At 50.2% G+C, this 21,409-nt stretch overlaps 1 long non-coding RNA gene across 1 annotated transcript; it reads left to right on the plus strand.

Annotated features, from left to right (window-relative positions):
• The first annotated feature begins 273 nt into the window (after positions 1 to 273).
• Positions 274 to 14,455, plus strand: LOC138850183 (uncharacterized). The gene is made up of 2 exons (XR_011389812.1): positions 274 to 482; positions 14,214 to 14,455. It is a non-coding gene; the product is annotated as an uncharacterized lncRNA (long non-coding RNA).
• Positions 14,456 to 21,409: the final 6,954 nt, after the last annotated feature.

Here is a 21,409-nt window from a genome sequence, read left to right on the forward strand (position 1 = left end):
CAAAGCCAGGAGCTAGGAACTCAGTCTGGGTCTCCCACACGAGTGGCAGGAACCCCACTACCCGAGTCATCACTTGCCGCTCCCAGGGCTCACACTGGCTTGAAGCTGGAATCAGGAGCCGAACCAGGACTCCGGCTCCAGCACTCTGATGTGGGCTGAAGGCAACTCAAGCAGTCTTAGCTGCTCTGCCAAATGCCTGCCTTTCACGTATGGGATTCTAGTAAGACAGCAGCAGCCATTAGTAAGCACCTGCTATGTGCCCATCATTCTACACATATTCTGGGAGTCCCTGCGACAGCTCCCTCAGGTTGGCAGGTGCAGCAGTGGCTGGGGTATCCTGCCCCAGGTCACACTGACACCATGTGGGAGAGGCAGGATCTGAGCTCCTAGGCCTGATGGTTTCCCTTCCCCCAGTCTCTCCTGCAGGCCCCAAACGTCCTGGAGAGAAGGTGGCAGGAAGGTGGAATCGGACAGAAAAAAGGGTAAGTGCAGCCTCCTGTGGGTCAGGGAGGCGAAGATGCGGCCCTGGGGGCTCCGGGGAGCTTAGCAAAGGGGCAGGAACCAGCAACTCAGGGCTCCGCGTAAGGGTTTCGCAATAGTTTCTAAACGTCTGTAACTTCTCACTGCTCCTTCCATTATGAAGGCCTTTTACCTACGGGACAAATGGTGCAAGCCGCCCTTCCGTCATATCATTAAGTGACTGTTAGGCTGCTGGGCTGCTGGGCAGGCCAGAGATGCGTTCCGAGGAGGCAGTGGGGAAGCGTGGCAGGCTCCTGCTCCACACCCACGGTGGCTGGGGATGAGAACCCCATTGGCCCTGGAGCTCAAAGGCGGCTAAAAGAGGAACGGAAGCCCATAGGCCCCTAGAGCCTACTGGGAGGAAGAGGAGGGCCCTGAGCTGGGGAAGGCCAGTAAGGGAGAGACATTGGCCGTGTCTTGGCAGCTGGCCCGTCACCGGGATGAACTTGGGTTTGGGCTGGGCTGTGTCCTCCCTGGCCCTTCAGTCCTTGAAGCTTCTCCTCTTCCTCCCCCCTCCTCCCTCCGCCTTCTCCACAAGGGCCCACTGCATTCTTGGGGAATCATAGGCTAAAAATAGACAGTTGCCACCACACTCAGGGCTCAGGGGGATTCAGTTCAGCAGCATGGGGGCTGGGCCTGGAGCTTGGGGACAGAAGAGGTGACAGCTCAAGGTCCCAATGGAGTGTGTGGATCTCCTCCCACCCCTAACCTGGCCTTGAGAGGCGGGCCTTCCAGCCGTGAGCTCCATGACCTTCTCCGGCTGGGGCTATTTGGATCCTGAGTAATGTCACTGTGCCTGCCGGAGAGATAGAGTGTGTGGCAAAAAATAGCTTTAGCCCCTTGCAATATTCCTACCCATAACTGGCCATGGCGACTCTTTATCAGTCCAAAGGCACCCTCTCGCTGGACCAAAGGTGCTTTTCTGGGACTGCAGAACCCGTGACTCCTCACCCAGAGAGAATTTAGTGGGGCTCCCGTTACTGACAGCATGGCTCCAGCTTTCGGGGTGGGAGGCAGGGGTGGCTCATGTCAACTGGCTGCACAGATCTGTCATCTCTGGGACCTCCCTGGGTCTTAGCTGTCCTCCACTGTCCTGCTCCTGTCACTGGCAAGCACAAGTCCACTCCCAGAACTTACTTGATGAATTCAAGGAATAGCCTGCCAACTGAGTCACTGCCTAGATTTTGTCTATAGGAATCTAGGGGCTGGGAGACCCTCCCTGGCCCTGTGTGGGCTCCATATTTGGCCATGGGAAGACTGCACCTCCAAGGACAGGAACGCTGGCATGTCCAATTATATTAGGAACAATAGCAGTAGCAGCAACACTAGCTACCGGACATGGAGCACACAGTTAATCCTCACAACAACCCCGGCTATAACCTTGGACTCATTTTACAGGTGGGAAAAATGAGACACGGGAAGTAAATGGTTGCCTATTTGTTTCCACACAGTGAGTGATGCAACCCAGGTATGATGGTTCCTTCTGAGCCCCACAAAGGATTCTGTTGCATACAAAGAACCCCAAGAGAAAGGGGAAGGGCGACTCTAAGGCCGGTGGCAAAAGTCCCCAAGTATTTCCCTGGAAGAGCTGTCATTGTACCCTGTGTTCTCAGTATCTGCTGGTACCCACGGCACACTTGAGCCACCCTGGTCTCTTAGACCCTTTGCCTTGAATTCCATCTGCTCTGAACTTGGCCAACTTTCCCCTCTCCTGCAGGTCTCAGGTCAATATCTCTGTCCTCAGGGAAGTCTGGACTGGCCAGGATCAGTCTCCCTACACCGTGTGTTTCTATTTTATGGATGTTATGAAATATGTTTTGGGGTTAGGATCTGTCTCGCCAACTGGGATGTTAGCAGAACTGTGCATATCCTGTTCAGAAGGCACCAGTACTCCTGCAGGTTATCCCAGCACCTGGTACACTGTAGGTGCTTAGTAAGTACGTTTGAGTGAATGAAGGAAGGAACGTGCCCATGAATGAGTCGTTGAGCTTGGAATGATTTGACTAGTGACTGCAAATGGATGTGGCCAATGAGAAGTGGCAGCTGGGGCTTAGAGGAGGCGGGGCTGTGGGAGGGGCTGTACTGAGAGACGGAGCGTTGTTGGGGAGGGGTGAACGGGCATGGGAAGGGCCTGGATGACCTGTAAAGAACTGGATAACCCCAAGACTCTGTCCAACCCCGAAAAGCTGTGACTTGATGTGAGGGTGAGCTAGTGTCCCAGATGCCAGTCTTTCAAGGCTGGGCTCCCTGATGGGTCAGTGAGAGCAAATGCGGCAATGTGAATCCGAATCTCGAGAGGACACAGCTGTGTCAGACGCATTGGGAGGTCCCGGGGCACGCGTCTCTGAAGCGGCTGATGTGGGAGGGTGGGATGCCTAGGGCTCCTCCCATCCTTCCCGACAAAAGTGCACTTTCGTATATTTGCAGACTTTTTTTTAAGATTTATTTTATTTATTTGAAAGGCACAGTTAGAGAGGGGGAGAGAAATCTTCCATCTGCTGGTTCACTCCTCCAACCCCAAAATGGCCACAACAGCTAAGGTTGGGCCAGGCAGAAACCAGGAGCCTGGAACTCCATCAGGGTCTCCCTCGTGGGTGTGGGGGCCAAGGCTTTGGGCCATCTTCTACTGCTTTCCCAGGTACATCAGCAGGGGGCTGGATCAGCCCCACCCTCTGTGCCACAGTACCAGCCGCTTATCTTTATATGGAGAGTAACAAAGCCAGATTATTAAGAATGTCTTCAAATATTTAGTGGGTGGAAATGCCTCCTCTTTTTAAAATTTTTTATTTACTTGAAAGGCATTTATATCATATATATATATTATTAATATATATATATACACATATATATTAGTTTCCCTAATAGTGACTCCTGTCAGGTGTCCTCCTCCTGTGTTTCTCTGTCTTCAGTGGGTCCTGTGGGGTGAACTGATTAAATCTTTGGTCCATTTTTTCTTTCTTTCTTTTTTTCCTTAAGATTTATTATTTGAAAGGCAGAGTTGGGGTATTTCTTATTGGGTTATTTTATTCTCTTACCGTGGAGCTTTGAGGGTTCTTTTTGCATTCTGTGTACAAACCTTCTGGGAGATACATGATTTGCAAATACGTTCTCCTGATCATTTCACTCGTAAGGATGTCTGTCATCACATGAATGCGTCTCATTTTTTATATAAAGATTTATTTATTTGAGAGGCACAGTTACAGAGAGACAGAGAGATCTTCTATCCTCTGGTTCACTCCTCAATTGGCCACAATGGCCAGAGCTGAGCCAATCCAAAGCCAAGAGCCAGGAAGTTTTTCTAGGTCTCCCACGTGGGTGCAGGGGCCCAAGCACTTGGGCCATCTTCCATTACTTTTCCAGGCACATTAGCAGGGAGCAGGATTGGAAGTGGAGCAGCTGGGACTTGAACTTGTGTACAAATGTGATGCCAGTGCTGCAGGTGGAGGCTTAACCTACTACACCATAGCACCGACCCCACACTTCTGATTTTGAAGAAGAAAATTGTCATCCATTTCTTTCTTGATAGAGCGTTCTGTTTGCACCATCTTAGGAAAACTTTGTCCCTGATATTATCAATTTTTGATCACTTTGTTTAGGCCAGCTCATAAAGATCATTTATTCTTCCATTACATTCCCACAGCTTCATCTTAGAGATGAGAACCCTGGGGCGCAGCAGCTGCAGTAATTTGCCCAAAACTCACCAGCGTTCTAGGGCAGAGCTGGGGTCCTACACCAGCCAGGAGTTTGGGGCCCGGCCGAGACACTGCCCATGGAATGCTCCTTGGAAAGCCGTTAGGATGAGAAAAGCTCTGCAGCACCAACTTCCTTTCATTCAATGTCTGCTTAAGTGTCACCCGCTTGGGGAGCGCTCTGTCTACTCCATCCAAAGCCGGCCCTCTCCCCACCGCCTGCTGCCTGCCCCCTCTCTTCTCTTAATGGAGAATACACTTCCCATCATGCATTCTGTCTTCTGAACTTTGTTTTCTTTTAGGGCTCGTCTTCCTCTACATGACTTCATTCGGCCCCAGGAGCTTAGCAAAGTGAGAGCGAGGCCCTTATCTTTCCTGCTGTTTATCTGCAGCTTCTGGCCTAGCGCCTGGCACAGAGTGACCGTGTAGCCCACACTCATGAGCGAATGTGCGTGGATGGATGAGTTGTCTCACTCGGGTAACAGGCTTCTTAGATGAGAAGCAGCTGCCTTGGTACCAGTCAGCTTCTGTCTGCAAGCAATGGAGAGACATCTTCCTTAGGAATGCGTTTGTTTGGGTGCACACACTTGACACAGAGCATTTGTGCATAAGGAATAAAATATGTGCATATATGCTAAGCTGTGCATAGACCACCTCTGAAGGACACTCCAGGAGCTGGAGTATTGATTGCCTCCCAGAACGAGGCTAAGAGAGTAGCCAGGATAATAGGGGAGGCGTGGCGCTCATTTTTACTACATACCCTTTTGTTCGTTTTGGAGTTTTGTACTATAAACATGTATTACACCTTCAGTGCATATATTTGTTTTTAAAATAACAATGCTGGAGCCGGCGTTGTGGCATAGTGGGCTAAGCCTCCACCTGTGGCACCAGCATCCCATATGGGTGCCAGTTCGAGTCCTGGCTGTTCCACTTCCAATGCAGCTCTCTGCTATGGCCTGGGAAAGCAGAAGAAGATGGCCCAAGTGCCTGAACTCCTGCACCCACATGGAGAACTCTTCCATCACTGGTTCACTCCCCAGATGGCCACAACAGCGGGACCTGAGCCAATCTGAAGCCAGGAGCTTCCTCCGGATCTCCCGTGAGAGTGCAGGAACCCAAGGACTTGGGCCATCTTCTTCTGCTTTCCCATATGGGCGTCAGTTCGAGTTCTGGCTGCTCCACTTCCAATCCAGCTCTTTGCTATGGCCTGGGAAAGCAGTAGAAGATGGCCCAAGTCCTTGGGCCCCTGCACCCACATGGGAGACCCAGAAAAGCTCCTGGCTCCTGGCTTCAGATTGGTTCATGTCCCACTGTTGCGGACATTTGGGGAGTGAACCAGCGATGGAAGAGTTCTCCCTCTCTGCCTCTGCCTTTCAAATAAGTACATGAATAAATCTTTAAAAAATAAAATAATGATGCTAAAAGGTTTCATCCCCAGTAAGCCAAGAAGTTCATCAGGGGAAGTTGTTCAGGAGACGATTAACAGCCTTTCTCCAGCCAGCAACTTGTTTGTAGGAACTCAAGTGAGATAAGTGTTAGTGCAGAAAAGATTTTACAAGACTAGGTGGACAGGCAATATATATACATACATATATATATATATATATATATCTCCAAATATGTATATTCAAACTTGTGATATAATATATGCTTATTACAATATTAAACTTGAAAGTGCATCTGAAGCAAAACTAGCATCCTCCAGTCCAAGCCCTCTGACACACCGTCATCAGAAATTGGATTTCCCCACTTCTTTCTTTGCATCCTCCTTCTTTCATGCGTGCTCCGAGGGAATTGCCTAAGTGTATTTTGGTGGCTTGGTTTCTAGCAGAATGGTGTCCAGGCACCAGTAGGACTCCTTCACCTCCTTTCTTCATTCCGTACACCTTGGAGACAGCTTGAGTGAGCACGCATGGCGCTTCCTCGTGTGTTCTAACGGCTATGCACTCACTCGGCCACTGTGTTGGTGTGCACGGGATGTTTCTAGGTTGTCGACAGTATAGACATCACGCTGCATAGTCTTCTTGTAGCTACCTATCTATCAGCCTACTTGTATGTATTATTGCCTTCATCTCTGAAAATTGTCACATTTTGGGAAATTTTCCTAAAAGATTGTAATTTTTTCAGCCCCACAACAGCTATGATGGCATCGGTTTTCTTAGGCTGTCATCAGCTATAAATGTGATCCATAGTTTTCATTTTTGCCAACATTAGGAGACATAGGAGAGCTCTCTATTTAATTTTCATTTCTGTACTTCCACATATATTTGTGGCTCGTTTTCATTTCCTCTTGTGTCAACTGTTGCCATTCTTTGCCCATTTGTCCTCTGGACCATTTATATGTTTGCCAGTTAGCTTGCAGATGCGTGTTCACGCCTGGGATAGTGAGCCTTTGTCACAGGAAGCTCAAATGTTTTCTCCCACACTCTCATTTATCTGTTGACCTTGTTTGTGGCATACAGAAGTTTAAAATTTGTATGTGATCAGATTTCTGTTTTCTCTCTTTAAAGCTATTAATGGATGTTTGTGTAACCCAATGGTTTCATACTGAGTTCCTAACCTTAGGGCTTCATGGGGCCGAATGGCTGTGGGTGGGGGCGGGGAGTGGGGCTGCTGGCTGTTAGGACCACTGCTCCTTCCTCGGCCGCCACCAACACCTTGGAGCTAGAATTCTTGGGTAAGGCATTTAATCTCCCAGGGCCTTGGTTTCTCCATCTATGAGACGGAGATTTAGAGCAGTGCCCATCCCTAGGATCGAGGCATAAGTGAGCTTATACAAAAGGAAGGTACCACTTAGTCAGCACTCAGCATGCACCCAGCACTGTGCAGATGGTGTACACCCGTGCTCATCTATCCGTGGTCCCTACAACCACCCTCCACCTGGGAGTCCATAGGAAAGCACCTGTTATACGGAAGAGGAGACTGGGGCCCAGAGAGCTTAGGTAACTTCCATGGAGCACAAGGGTAGTAAGTGACAGAGCCAAGCCGTACATGCTGGTCTCTGTGTGACTTTGGGAGCTTGCTCTTCTCTTGTTTGTTTTCTTGACCACACTGGTATTTATTGAGAACTTAGTATATTCTCAGTGCTAGGTGATCAGGTCTTCCTATTTTCTCCCACGGATGTTTGTGTAATGTGGTGTTTTCTGTGCTGTGTTTCTAAACTTAGGGCTCTGTGGGGATGAATGGATTTCTGGGGGTAGGGTGTGGGCGGTCCCGATACGGAATAGTCCCAGTCTCTTGATCCTTACAGGCTATGGGGCAGGGCAGTGATCGATAATCAGATGATTCAAATTGCGACTAAGTGCAGCTCGTGCACTGTGCAGTGAGACGCAGTAATGTGAGTGCTATTTCAGAGCAGCCTTTCTGAGAAAACCTATTTGACCTGACGTAAAGGATGAGCAAGCCGGCCGGCGGGAGGCTGCGGCCTGTCGAGTGGGTGGGCTCTTTGGCTGAGAAAGAACTGAGCAGCTCCAAGAGTGGGAAGAAGGCTGAGCAGACTGTGCGAGGGCAGGGTTCAAGATGGTAGGGAGGAGCTCAGTGGACACTGGGACGTGCAAGGCCTTTTTCGGCCAAGATCAAAGCCTGGACTTCATTCTGAATGCAGTGGGAAGCCAGGGAGGCCTGAAGGAGGGGAATTCTGCAGTCTGATTGTGCTTTAAAAAATATCACTCCAAAAACATAAGCATTCCTTACAATGAAGCAACCCTACTCCCTGTAGCCACTCAACAGAAATGCATACTTCCATGGACCAAAGACAAAAATATTGACAACTTTCCTCTCTGTAACAGCCGCAATCTATAGACCACTCAAATGCCTCTCAGTACTTAACTGAATAAATCATGATATATTCACACAAGGGAATACTATACAGCAACAAAAACAAGGAGTATGGGCAGCTTTCCCAAACACGATGAGGAGTACGTTGAAGTAAGCACAAGACGCCTTCACAGGGAATTCAAACCAGTTGGTGATGTTACAGGTCAGACAGATGTGGGGTGACGGAGAGGGCATGGGGTGGGCACCAGGATGTTGGTGGTGTCGTGCCTCTTGATTTGGGTACTACGGGTGTGCTAAGTTGAGGCAGACTCATCAGCCAAGCTCACTTGATGTGTGCATGGATTTCTCTGTGTGTTCTGCTCTGACCAGTGTGTGAGCATTGAACTGGAAAGGGGCAGGTGCAAGCTGGGAGAGACGAGGGAGGGGCTAGTGTAGGACCCATGTGAGTGACGGTGGGCCAGAAGGGTGGTGGTGGTGCCTGGGGACCCATGTGGGAGAAGAGTGCTCAGCACAGTGATGGCGAGGGCGTAAGTGCTGTCTGCCCTGCGTCTGGCATAAGAACCTGGGTGGCAGGAGGTGTCAGAATGGAGATAAAGAAGATAACGGCGGAGCAGCTGTGAGGAGGACAGCAGAATCCAGGACCTTAGTTTTGGACTTGTCACATCTGAGAGGTTTCCAAAAGGTGACATCATAGGAACAGATGGATGTAGTGGTGGACAGTAAGATCTTATTTGAAAAAAAAAAAAAAACAGACATGCTGCTTAAAAGAGAAATGAAGTAATGAAGTTTGAAAGTCCCCATTCTAGCCACCCTCCCCCCTTTTTCCGAAGCACTTTTAGTCCCATTATCTAGTTCCAGTTGATTTCATGGAAAAGATACTTGTCCGTATGGGAGGCAGGTGTGGGTAGGGTATAGTACTATTACATCTTTATGCAGAAATTAGAGAAATATTTGTATGCACACTGCTACTTGAGCATGCTACATTTGTCTATTAAAAGACAGCAGGCCCCAGGTGAGGGGCAACCCACAGAAGGCATCAGCCGTGCTGAGTCTGGTTGAGGCTCTGGGGGTCTGGTCCTTCATTCAGTGGGCTGAGCCACAAGGTCTGAGACTCTCATGTAGTGGGCGGAGAAACTGTCGTACAGCCTTGGCCCTCCACAGGCCACAAGTGGCAGGCGTGGACTCCATTCCTTGAGATTTAGTCTCTATCTCCTCCTCCTGATGAAAAAATCACAGATCACACCTGTCCCCAACTCTACTCCTCCAAGGCACCCCGTTGCCTTCCACAAATAGCCTGTAGTATGGGCCACTAGGTGTGGCCATGAGCTGTCTTGTCCACCTCTGCAACTTCATGTTGCACTCTTTTAAAAAACAATGTTTATTGTATTTCTTTGAAAAGCAGAGCAACAGAAAGGGAGAGAGAGGGGGAGATTTTCCATTGCTGGTTCATTCCCAAAATGCCAGCCAGGACTGGACAACCCAAAGCTTAGAGCCAGGAATTCTAGCCAGGTCTCCACATGGCTGGCAGGGACCCAAGTACTTGGATCATCATCTGCTGCCTCCCAGGCACAGTAGCAGGAAGCTGGTTCAGAAGCCAGGTAGCCAGGACTTAAACTGGCACTCTGATATGGGTTGTAGGTATCACAAGCAGTGGCTTAACTGGTTGCACCATCACACCCAGCCCACCTGGTCTGTTCTTGTCCCTGGATTCTGTATGTTCAAGCCATGCAGAATGTTGTCTCTGACCGTTAAGTGCTCTCCTTTCTTATTTCCAGGCCTTTTCATGGGCTTTTCTCTGGCTGGGATACTTGCACACTCTCCCCTGGACTTAGGTACACCCTCCAAGTGTCAGCTGGAACTACACTTTTAGGAAGTTTTCACATCCCCTGAACAAGATGAGCCCTGCCCTGTTGGCCCCAGGCACTCAGCCCTGGCCTTGTGGTGACCCTCACTCCTCGTTCAGCATCCGCATTTGCTGCCAGACTCTGAGCCCCAGGGAGGTGGGGCTGTGTCTGCCTTGTCCCCCACTGTCACCCAGCATTGAGCACAGTGCTTGGAACAGGGAGCATGGGCCAGCTTGTCCTTCACCCCCCAGCCTGAGGACTGTCCTCCACCCCCTGGATTCAGGTGCCAACTGTGTCCTCACAGCCACGTCCTTCTCTTGTCCTCTGGGCCAAACTCTTGGGACCCAGCCAGTGGCCCTGCAGCTGGGTACTCCTTTGTCCACACTCAGGGCCCAGCTAGACCTGGTATCCAGTGTATACTCTGGAGCTTGTCTCTGTGTTTACAAAATCCCCTGAAAACTCCTGACCATGACTGACCCCACACCTACTTTTTTCAGCGGAATCCTTGGGCACAGTTCATAGGTAGATTGGTGCCAAACCTTGGACCTCCTCTCAAAGGACCAATGAAGGTCAGAGTCACTGGGGCCAACTCAGACTGAAGTAATGTAATTCCATGAAGGTGTCCAGTGACTGTGTGGGCAGTGACACTGAGAGAGGAAACAGTCACAGGCCACCAAGGCCGTCATAGGCTGTGTCACAAAACCTTGCAAATATGAATGCCATCTACTGTAGTCATTCCTTCCTTAGGAATTCATTCTGATAAAATACAGCATGGCCCACAGTGGGAACGAAATGGAAATAATAGAGTTCTGCAGTGACAGGGGATTGGATAAAAATGGAAACCCAAACGGTATCCTGCCAGCATTGAAAGTGACACTGTGCACGTGCGTGTACCAGGTCGTGGCGCTACATTCAGGATGCATTGTGTGTGTGGCTGGACCTGTCCCCAGACAAGTGACAGAAATTCATCTCACAGGGGAAAGAGCACAAGGGGACCAAGTGTTGGCTGTGGAATCTTAAGGGCCAGTTGAGCAGCCGCGCTCAGGAAGGCCACGGTGCGTCCAGACCTAAGGAGCGTGGGACTCGGGACTCGGACAGCTCTAGGACTTCCTCTGCATCTGCTGCTCTGCCTCTTCCGGAGGCAGCCTCACTGTCTCAGTGCAGACTGGATGCTGGGGAACAAGGTTTGGGACAGAGTCTGCTTGAAGCTGTCTTTGATCGCATAACCAGAAATCTTCAGCAGGCTGTACTGGCCTGCATCCCACATTGGAGTACTTTGTTCTTATCATTTTATTTGAAAGTCAGAGTTAAGAGAGGGAGAGATGGAGACAGAGAGATCTTCCATCTCCTAGTTCACTGCCTAGATGGCCTCAGCAGCCAGGCCTGGGCCAGGCCAAAGCCAGGGGCCAGGAGCTTCCTCCCAGTCTCCCACATGGGTGCCAGGGGCCACCTTCTTGCTGCTTTTCTGAGCATTAGCAGGGAGCTGGATCAAAAGCGAAGCAGCCAGGTCATGAACTGGTGCTCCTATGGGATGCGGGCATCGCAGGCAGCGGCTATACCTACTGCCTTCCAGCACTGGCCACTGGTCTACTCGGTTTTGATAACCAGCTCCAGGTTCCAATTCCAGCTTCCTGCAAATGCACACCCTGGGAGGCAGCAGGTGATGGCTCAAAGACCTGGGCCCCTGCCACCCACATGGGGGGCCTGGATGGAGTTCCAGACTCCTGACTGCAGCCTGGCCTGGCACCAGCTGTTGCTGGCATCTTGAGAATGAGCCAGTGAATGGGGGCTCACTCACTTTCTCTCGCTCTCTCTCCTTTTCAAATAAGTCAGAATAACTTTTAAGTTGGCCATCTTTTAAAAAGGTTGTTTCCCTACAGCTGTGCTGTGTTCTTTATGATGAACACTGAGTGTTACTGAGATGGAAAGATTTTAAGAGAAATGCTATATTGATGCCATGAATCTGTGGCGCATGCACTCAGGCAACTGTCCTCGTGTTTTTCTCTCTCCCTGCATCAGCCCAGGCCGAATGCTGTGAACTGCACCTTTCCCAGTGTCTCCAGACATCCACCCATCCCACAAATGGGTATTTACAGGGGCCCAGTGAGTGCCAGGAAGCCACATGTGCTGGACATCCGGTGACCACTGAGAGCCAGAACCTGTGCTCCAGGAATTGCCAGTCTGATGGAAGAGACAGAAGAGTGCATCACCAGTTACATTGTAAGCTCCAGATGGAGGTGTGAGCTATGTGCTAGCAACACATGGACCAAAGGACGACTGGCTCTGTTTAGAGAGGGCTGGCAAGGCGGCTTTGAGGCACTGGGCTTTGAACGGGGCTGTGAAGGTAGTGCACGTGGAGGAGGACTCATCAGGTGGAGGAGGCTGCACGTGCAAAGGCCCAGGGGCTCAGGGGTGGCAGCCAGTGTGAGGGAGCAGACAGCAAATTCCACTCACCACGCACTCAGTGCGCAGCTGGTGGACGCCGGGCTTGTTGGAGGCGGGCTCGCTGATGAGACAGGAACGGCATTTGGGAGTAGATCCAAAGGGCCTTGAATGCTACTCTCTTTTGTAATAAAACACAATTGAGATTCAAGTGTGGATTTGTCACTTCTCCTGTAGGGGGACAAATGTCTTCCTCCTCCTTGGGCTCTCTTGTGTAGCTTCAGTTCCTGCAGCTCCATTTTTGGGGGAGAAGCAGGATGGAGTGTGCGTGTGTGTGTGTGTGTGTGTGTGAGGTGTCCCAACACGCTGCCTCCTGAGTTCGTATTCCACCCAGGTTCCAGGGACAATGGCGAACAGCACACTTGGGGATCCTCACGGGGGCTGCAGAGGCAGAGTTGTGCTGGGGGGTGGGGTCCTAGCTGGGCTGTGCAGTGGGGGCCTGGAGCTGCTGCCGCGGGCACTGCTGTCGTGGACCCTCCTAGCTCTGGGTCTCTGAAGGGACTCCCAGGAAGGGGGATCACTGCTCAGAAGTGTCTTTCAGGCACTAAGCCGAATGAATGACCTTGGCCTGAATCGCCAAGGGTTATGCGAGATTAGGTAGCCACTTAGTCAGAAATAGCTCTCGTGCTGACTGCAGCCCACAGCACAGCATCCCAGCAAAGGGGGCACAGAGCAGCCAGGGCTGAGCACACCTGGGAAGCTCCCTTCCTGGCCCTCACCTCCGGGAAGAGGCCTCAGAGTGCCGGTGGGGACCGAGAGCAGCCGACAGGCGATCACCCGTAGGAAATGTGGCTGTTTCGCTTAAACGCGGAAACCGAGGGGTCATGGATGTGGAAATGCAGTGCAAAGAGTAGAGTGAAAGCAGTAAGGGGGCGCCACAGAGAACAGGAGCACCGACCCAGGAGTCTTCAGATCTGCGGATCTGCCCTCGCCGCGGGCTCTCCAAAGCGAGTCATGTTTACTCACGGATGCAGCGCATGGATCCTCGCTGAGCCGCTACTGCGTGCCAGACTGTGCTAGCTCTGGAGACGCGTGAGGCAGGCACGGGTGCTGCTCCTGCACTCCTGGGTCTGAGCTTGGAAGCTGCCTGCTCTCCCGTCCTAATGGTAACTTGCAGGTTCTGATAACTTCCTGGTGCCTGACAATTTCACAGGGCATCAGGCCCACACGGTGGACGAGCCATAGTCCCCGGCCGCCTTGCAGTGGCCGTCCAGATGGAGAAAAAGACAAGGAACGGCCAGAAAATATCCTAGGCAAAATTGCTGGTGCAACGAAAATCCCCTTGAAGTGTTGCTAAGGAGCTCACAGGGCTAAGACAGGGACTGAGCTGCTGGCGGGGTGGTTCCTGTCTTGTCCAGTTCCTGTCCAGGGTGAAAGCCTGTTGGAGTCTCTGTTTTCTGTCCCTGGGAGAAGCGACCTGGGGCCTGTGTGAGGAGCGAGTGCCTCATCCCCTGCTCTTCAGAGTAGGTCCTGCTCTGATATTTTTGGCGGAAAATTCGACAGCATTCATCAAAACTTCAAGAGTATGCCTCTCCTTTGACCTAATAAAAGCGCTTCTGGGAATTAATCCAATGGAAATGATGGGAGAGATGCGCAAAGATGTACATTATGAAAAGCTCACTGCATCCTTCTTAATGATAGCCACAAACCTGACATAAGCAGATCGCCAGTCATAAGGGATTGTTGAGAGGCATTGCAGTGTCTCCATAGAGTCATGGAGGGACTTTCACCCCCACTGTCACTAGCAGGGAGATTCCTCCATACTATTTGGGTTTTTGTTTAAGTTCTTTTTAAAAATTGTGTGCCAAAGTACCAAAAACAACAAATTTTTATGTATAAATTTGAGTCTGGCGCTGTGGTGTAGCAGGTGAAGCCCCCATCTGCAGTTTCGGCATCCCATGTGGGTGCAGGTTCTAGCCCGGCTGTTCTGTTTCTGATCCAGCTCCCTGCTAGTGGCCTGGGAAAGCAGTAGAAGATGGCCCAAGTCCTTGGGCCCCTGCACACGCGAGGGAGACCTGGAGGAAGCTTCTGGCTCCTGGCTTCGGATTGGCACAGGTCCGGCTGTTGCGGCCATCTGGGGAGCGAATCAATGGATGGAAGACTCTCTCTCTCTCTCTCTCTCTGCTCTCTGTATCTCTGCCTTTCAAATAAATAAATAATTCTTTTAAAAAATTTACATACATATATACCTCTAATTTTACTCATTCTTTAAAAAGTTGTTTTTGGGGCTGGCGCTGCAGCTCAACAGGCTAATCCTCCGCCTTGCGGTGCTGGCACACTGGGTTCTAGTCCCGGTCAGGGCGCCGGATTCTGTCCCGGTTGCCCCTCTTCCAGGCCAGCTCTCTGCTGTGGCCAGGGAGTGCAGTGGAGGATGGCCCAAGTGCTTGGGCCCTGCACCTGCATGGGAGACCAGGAGAAGCACGGTGCCTCGGCTGCAGTGTGCAGGCCTCAGTGGCCATTGAGGGGTGAACCAACGGAGAAGGAAGACCTTTCTCTCTGTCTCTCTCTCTCACTGTCCACTCTGCCTGTAAAAACAAACAAACAAACAAAACAACCTTATGATCAAGGGAAAGAAGTGAGACACAAAAGACTGCATGATATATGATTGCATTTATGTGAAATACACCCAGAACAGGCAAGTCTACGGAGACCAAAAGTAAGCCAGTGATTGGCAGGGGCTGGAGGTAGAGGAGCATGGGGAGGGACTCCTTGGTGGGCACGAGATCTGCTTCCAGCTCATGAAATGTCCTGGAGCTGGAGAGTGGTGCTGGCTGCACAGCATGGCGGGGGGGGGGGGGGGGGGGGGAAGGAAATTAGGCGCCACTGAACCATATGCTTTAAGGTGGTGACACAAATTGTACACATTGCATCAAAATAACTAGAAGACTGGACAATAAAATGTTACTTGTTGTTATTCCTGGGTGACAGTAGGGGTGGCTTCGCAGTCTCTCCTGTTCTCTTTCAGTGTTATCTGAACATTTCACAACAATCATGCTTTGCACGAATCATCAGAATGGATAACAGCCATAATGAGCTCTTTTCATTTTAGAAAGCAAGAAGGAAATGAAGGGGGCAGAGGGAAGAAAGTAAGGATAAACAGGGAGCCCTGGGAGCCCACCCTACATCCCCTCATCTCTCTCATCCACGTGGAAATGCTGCTGTTAGCTGGGAGTTGTCAGGTTTCTGTTAGACACCAGGGAGGACCCTTCAAACCAGCAGGTCAAAGTCACCAACAGAACGCTACTGTCCTATGGTGGGACCCCCCAAGGCACATTGCGTGAGAAGCAAGATTCAGAATGGAGTGCCACATCTGGTGTGATCACAACACACACTTGCATAGACGCACACGGGTGCTAACGAGTGTAAACTCTGTGAGAATTATGCAAGTGCAAAAAAATTCTCTCTGCCAAAATGAATAAAGTCCAGCAAAAATGGTCTTCCCCAGGGAAGGCAAATGGGTGGCTGAGGAACAGGAAGGAGAAGAGGAAGCTGACTCCCTGCATCTCCCGGTCGTAGCTTTTGTATTGGCTAATGCCTATTTCCTGAGATGTATATTTCTTTCCTTGAGTCCCTACTTTATAGCATAAAAACAAAATTTCTGAAACACACAAGATCCTTAGATTCAGTATAATAGAATTTTCTTTTGGTTTTTGCCTTATTTTGCATTTCCTAAATTTTTCAGACAACAGACATTGTCCATGTAAAAAAACAAAAACACATTTTTTAAAGATTATTTAATTGTTTGGAAGGCAGAGTTACAGAGAGGCAGAAAGAGAGAGACAGAGAGACAGAGAGACAGAGAGACAGAGAGAGAGAGAGAGAGGTCTTCCATCTGCTGGTTCACTCCCCACATGGCCAAAACTGCCAGAACTGGGCTGAACCAAAGCCAGGATCTGGGAGCTTCCTCTGGGTTTCCTACCCCGGTGCAGGGGCCCAAGCAGTTGGTCCATCTTCTCCTGCTTTCCCAGGCTATAGCAGAGAGCTGGATCAGAATTGGAGCAGCCAGGACTCAAACTGGCACCCATATGGGATGCCGGCACTGCAGGCTGCGGCTCTACCTGCAATGCCACAGCACCAGCCCCGTACATATTTCTTAACACACTCAAACAACACAGAAAATATAAAGTAAAAACAGAACACTTCTTGTGTTCACAGAGTAAATATAGTAATAAAACATTTTAAAATAAAGGTATCAGAGAAAAGGCCTTCTGTTTTATTTCTCTGTTGGTTTTTCCTCCTCTAAGTTTTCTACAACACTACCCATTATTTTTATGTTGAAAAGGTCTGTAATGAATTGCATTTTTAAACATAAAGCTAAGGGTTTGAGGCAGCTGCTAGAGCAGTGCTGGCCTGACCTTGACCTGCATGGAGCCTTGACCCCTCCCCCTGGGCCTGCTCTCTGCAGACTCCTTGGCCCGCATCCTGGCCCTGCCCATCCTGCTGCCCTCACTCGGTCCACCCAGCTTGCCAAGCCCTAAACCTCAGCACGCTGGGCAGAGAACTAGGGCGGGACGGGGCAGGGTGCTTCCTGCTCCTCCTGGGGGGCGGGGGGCACGGGCACTGTTTGAAGCTGTGTTTCTCCAATAAGCATGGTGTTTTCACTTTGATCGTATATTAGAAACAAACAAAAGTAAAGTTGCAGAAGTTTTTCATTCCTGCTTTATATTAGGCTGAACAAACATCATTTGCCCAGCTGAAAGGAAGACACAGGGTGGGGTGGGGAGCCTGATGGAGACTTTGAAGTGGACCCCGCCTGGACCACCCTCGCCACCCACAATGGTGTGGGACCTTGGTGTTTGACCACCCATGCCTCCCTCCCTGCAGGGGAAGAGGGACAGGGACTCTGCAGCCCCCCGATGCCCTCTCAGGCTGTCCCACCATCCTGGGCGACAGTCTGGAGCTTCTCCTCCAGGGCTTGTTTTCTGAGCCTCCTCCCCTGTTGGCTTCTCTGTTTTTGCTGTTCTCATCACAGGCGTGTGTCTGCGGTGAAGCCAGGCCAGATCACTGGACCCGTCAGAAACCTCCGCAGGTCCGCAGGTCGCTGGGGCTGCTCCAGCAAGGAGTGGCTCCCTGGTGCCAGGAATCCTCCCCTGTGAGAGCACGTGAGAACTAACCCTTTACGCTGTCAACTCAGTTCCTCTTTAAAGACAAAGCAAAAGGTACATATTCCCCCCCCACACACACACACATCTTGAATTATAGAGACATACAGGGCCCTGCAGTGGGCGGGCAGGGCGTTAGCACAGCAGTGAAGTCATCACTTGGGAGGCCTGCATCCCATGTTGGAGGGGGAGCTTGAGTCCAGACTCCACTTCCAGTTCCAGCTTCCTGCTCCTTCACACCCTGCGAGGCAGCTGGTGACGGCTCAAGTACTTGGGTCCCTGCCACGCACACGGGGGACCCAGGTAGTTCCAGGCTTCTGGCTTCAGCCTGGTCCAGCCTCAGCTGCTGTGGGCATTTGGGGAGAATACCAGGGGATGGAAGCTCTCTCTATTTCTTTGCCTCTGTCTCTTTGCCTCTTTAACTTAAAGCATTTTAAAAAATGCAAAGTTTTTTGAAATTCATGCATAGTGTTTTCATAATACACGCTTTCCTTGAATATTTGAAGCTCCCCTGTATAGCTGTACAAAGTAGCAAAGAGTAAGAACCACCCTCTGCAGTCTCCAGTAAAAAAGTCACAAACTGGGGGGCGGTGCTGTGGTGTAGTGGGTTGAGCTGTTGTCTGCAATGCTGTCAGAATCCCATGTGGGTGTTTTGTGGCCCGGCTACTGCACTTCTGATCCAGCTCCCTGCTAAGGCACCTGGGAGTGCAGCGCAGAAGATGGCCCAAGTGCTTGAGCCCCTGCCATCCTCTAAGAGGCTCCTGGCTTCGGGCTGGCCCAACCCTGGCTGTTGCAGCAATCTGTGGAGTAAACCAGCAGATAGAAGATCTCTCTCTCTCCCTCTTTGTAACTCTACCTTTCAAACAAACAAATAAATAAATATTATTAAAAAAGGAAAAGTCACTAATCACCCATTTACCTGGCACCTAAAGAGAATCCCTGTAGTATTTCTTTGAGGTCTTTACAAATAAACTTCTGAGCCATTCTTACTACTGCTGTATACAGCAGTGATCATTCCATATATCAGTTTTGATCCTTTTTTTTTTAAATAAAAAATATCAGCATAAGCATGTTTGATTTTTGTAGGCTTTTTTTCTTTAAGATTTAAGAATTAGAGAAAGGGAGGGAAAGAGAGAATGATCTTCTGTCTCCAGGTGGCCGAATTGACTGGGTCTGGACCAGGTGGAAGCCAGCAACTTCATCAGGGTCTCCCACGCAGAGGGCAGTGACCCAGCCACTTGGGCATCTTCTGCTACTTTCCCAGGCCTCCATTAGCAGGGAGCTGGATGGGAAGTGGAGCAGCCGGGACCTGAACCAGCGCCCATAGTGGGATGCCTGTGTCACATGTGGTATCTTTGCCTTCTAGGTCACAACAGCAGCCCTCACCAGGGGCATTTTTTCATGTTGCTCCAAGTCCTGGTTCTGATTGCTATTAGCTATGTTATCTTGGGCAACCCAGTTTCCTTCTCTGTGAAGTGGGGATGTAACCATTACAGGGCTCTACAAGCATTCAATGGGAGGAAGCAGGTAAAACACTTAGGCTATAGCCTGATACAATGAAGTTAGCAGTTTGTCTGTTGCTAACGTGGATAGGGTAATTCTGCTTCGCAGCTAGCGTGAGTAATGCTACACCGAACACCACGGCATCCAGAGCCTTGTCCGTATTGAGGATTAGTTCCTCGCAAGGGATTCTTGGGAGCGGAGCTGTGGAATCAAAGGGTCTAGATCTTTTTAAAACTCCTCATCTTGTCTAGCACTGACACTCCCACCAGGAGGGAACGCATCCCGGGCTTAAGGGTAGATCTGTCTCCCGGATTACAGGACACTGAGTCCCTGTGCCCGATGATCCCAGCTCTCACGACTGTAGTGCATGTGAATTCCTAAGTCTTCTCTCTCTGGACACCACTGTCTGAGAGCCTGCTGAAACCTGGCATCCTACAGGGACACGTGGGCGATAACCCCGACACCTGTCTCACTCTCTGTGAAGCCAGGGCTAGGACCTCACCCGAGGTGTGGCGAAGAGGAATCAGTGGCTAATGGATGCAGCTGACTTTTGTCCTCCCGGTCATAAAAGACCTTTGAATCGCTTGGCCACTTTTGAGTTTCTCAGGAAAAGTGATAACACAAGGCTAAAGTTCACAGCTGTTGGCCAGACTGCCTTTCTCTAGCCCCCAGGAGACAGGAGCAGACAGGAGTGAGCACTCCCAGGAGTGCTGGGCCAAGTTCACTGGGGTTGGGGTCACTAGGATCAGGAGACATTTCCCCTTTACAACACAGGACGTATCCCCTCTCCTCAACTCAGCTGACGAATATGAGTTTTGACACACATCAGATGAAGGCCTTAGAAGACATGAGGTGAGGCTTGGCCAACCCCTCTGTCAACACAGATCAAACCTACCCATGTCCCTGCCCAGGCACCACCCAGTCACCCACCTGCACCCCTCAGGGTGACTGAGTAAAAACTGAGCCTGGAGAGCCACCTTTTATCAGACTCGGATTGTGTCATCCAACAAAGTCATAAACGGAACAGAGGGGTCTACGCAGCCAGGGGACATCTACCCAGGGCGACTTTGAGCTGCCCGGGTCCTCCAGGGTCTGCTTTACCTGTGCAGACCCACCTCCAGCTCTCCCCTCACCCACCACCCACGGTAGCCCGTGGCCACTCTGGGCGGCTCCTGGAAAATGAATGGGCCGTGGACCTTGGGAAGAGTGCCATTGCTCTTGGTCTCCTGTTACCCTGGTGAGATCCTTTGCAACATCTGAGGCCCAGCTCTGCTGCTGCAACTCCAGGGGCCTCCTTGGATCCAGCCCCTGCTGGAAGTCAACGCACCCACCCTTTCCTCTGAGCTCCAAAAGACCCTCCTGCCCCAGCCCCCCGACCTCATTTTAGAGGAGTGTGTTAGTATGGAAGCTCCTTAAGGGCCAACCCCACCAGAGGTTCCTCTTTGTGTCCCAGGGGCCCACGTGAGACTTTTCACCAGGAAGGCAATTGTCAGGGTGCTGAAACGAATCATTTCCTGGGCACCAGGGCAGGGAGACGCTGGCTGGAATGGCGAAGGGAGTAGCTGTAGTTTCGCTTTTTACTTTTCAATCTGGGCGCCTTTTATTTCACTTTCTAGTCTCATTGCTGTGGCAAGTTCAAGTTCGAATAGAAACAGTGAGAGGGGGCATCCTCATCTTATTCCTGATGTCGGGGAAGCGTTTGATCTTTCACCACTGCTAAGACTGAGCCATAGGCTTTTTACGGAAGCTCTCTAACAGGCTGGTTGAGTGTTTTTATTAGAAGGAGGATTTTTATCAAGTGCCTTTTGTGTGTCTATGAAGAGGAAGATGATCTTGGGGTTTTGTTCTGTTAACAAGGTGTCTGACATTAATTGACTTGCAGGTGCTAATCTAACTTTGTGTTCCTGGAATAAATCCCACTTAGTCATGGTAGAAATACTTCTTATATACAAGATTCTGTATTGAGGATTTTTGTGTTTATATCCACAAGAGAAATTCACATGTAGTTTTGTTGTGATGCCATTGGTTTTGGTATAAAAGAAATACTGGTCTCAGAATGAATTGGGAAGTGCTGCTTCTTCAATTATTTGGTTTTAAATGTTTGGTAGAAGTCAGCCATGATGTCATCTCAGCCTGGATTTTTCTTTGTTTGTGGTTTTTTGACTAATAATTTAATATCTTTTTTGTAGTCTATTCAGATGCTCTATTTTTCTTGCATTAGTTTTAATGGTTTGTATCTTCAGGAATTTTTTAAGGATTTATTTATTGGGGCTGGCATCATGGTTAAACGGCTAGCGGCAGGGAGCAGGATCAGAAGCCGAGTAGCTGGGACTCCGGCACAGGGATGTGGGGTGGCAGTGTCACAGGTGGTGGTTTAACCTGCTGTGACACAGTGCCACCCCTGATTTGTCCTTTTTAAGAAGCGATTTATTAATTTATTTGAAATGTAGAGTGACAGGGGAAGGGGTTGGCTGGGAGGGACAGGGATCTTCCATCTGCTTGTTTAATCCCCAAATGCCTAACATCCAGGGCT

The sequence above is a fragment of the Oryctolagus cuniculus genome, chromosome 6 (assembly GCF_964237555.1).
Source record: "Oryctolagus cuniculus chromosome 6, mOryCun1.1, whole genome shotgun sequence".
Taxonomy (NCBI): domain Eukaryota; kingdom Metazoa; phylum Chordata; class Mammalia; order Lagomorpha; family Leporidae; genus Oryctolagus; species Oryctolagus cuniculus.